The sequence below is a fragment of the Meleagris gallopavo genome, chromosome 2, assembly GCF_000146605.3.
Source record: "Meleagris gallopavo isolate NT-WF06-2002-E0010 breed Aviagen turkey brand Nicholas breeding stock chromosome 2, Turkey_5.1, whole genome shotgun sequence".
NCBI lineage: Eukaryota > Metazoa > Chordata > Aves > Galliformes > Phasianidae > Meleagris > Meleagris gallopavo.
In genome coordinates, this window is record NC_015012.2 from 30,967,722 (window position 1) to 30,969,245 (window position 1,524).

Below are 1,524 nucleotides of genomic sequence, written 5' to 3' on the forward strand. Positions count from 1 at the left end.
TATATATATGAATAACTAATATTCATTTATATTACAGATTGTTTCATGTATGATATGAACATTTAGGTTCCCTCTGCACACTTTCAGTTAATTATGGCTGCAGAGAAAGAAGACTGCATATGGACTGCTGCAGTATTATGCATAATATAAGATGTCATTTGCTATTTTTTGTGCTGTCTGTCTTCATGTCCTCATCTTTGCCTTAATATTATCATGAAGAATTTCTTAACTTTGAAGTTTCTTAATGTCTTAGTGACATAAAAATTTGAGCTAATGCATGTAAATAATGATTTAAGAATGACTTGACTCTAATTATCCTATATGCATATAAATGAGGAATAAGGATTATTAATGTCCTGTGAGAAAGAAGGCGGGAAACTGTCCTTACTTTTGGAGCTATGAAAGTGACGTGAAATGAAAATATCTCATTTTAGGAGTCAGAATGTCAAAAGTAATGCTTCAAAAAACTCCACAGCTGTGCTGCAGGGCTCAGAGAGAGGGCACAGGTTGCTCCTACGCCTTCTTGTGCACTCCTGCATTTCTTGATTTGACAATAAAACAACTGACCTGAAAGGAGTATAGTGACTGTGGAAGATTCTGGCAGTAAGCCTGTGCAGAGTGCAAAGGCAGCTCGTGGGCCTCTGACTCCAGCCTGTTGTTGTTGCTGCCTGCTCTTCAAATGAGAACCACAAGTATTTCGTGTTCTTAGACCTCCAAGGGAAGTTATAAGACATGAGTGACAGCACTGACGTACCTCTAACATTAAAAGAGGTTCAAAGAATCAATTAAATTTTTTCCAGGGGCTTTTCTTCCTGTGTAAAATGTGAGACTTGCCGGGGTGGCTGATGCTGTCTGTCCTCTAGATACACAGGCTTTGTTCTTCATGTGCTGGAAATGCCTGCAGGTAGCCATAGGTCCTTACAGCAAGTGTCCTGGTGCCAGTGGGCAATCCTTTTCATTCCATCCAAATGCATATTTACACAATGTACTCCTTTCCATTTAGTGAATAGTGTGGTTTCATGTCATCTCACTCGCTTGGTTGGAATGGCACTTGCATGTTTCTCTTGGGCGTGTTTGGAAGCAGGTTGATGGAAATTATATCAGGCTGCATCAGTCTGTGCCTTGTAACCTGGGGGGCTGTACAGCTATTGCAAACCAAGTTGTACGTGCTTGAGATGTTGCCAAGAGGGATGGAGTTGAAATGCTCCTTGAAGAGTTAAAATTTTCAGAGTAGACAATGATGGCTCCTGAGCAGTACTGCGACTTGCATGGCACTGAGCATACAAGGAGCATTAAATTTGATTCTAGCTTTTTGCTCAGTTCAGGTTAAGTACTGAGTGAGAAGAAGCTTGCTGCCAGAGTGATGGGGCCTTCCTTTTGATCCAGCTGAGGATTTCTGGGGAGTTGAGTACATTTTCCCTAGTGAAGATGAAGACTGAGCTCTTTGTAGATTAGTCAGCATTTGTCACACGTTGTAAGCTGTAGTTGGGGATTGATACTAAGGCTTCTTCAGGTGTTTGTGGT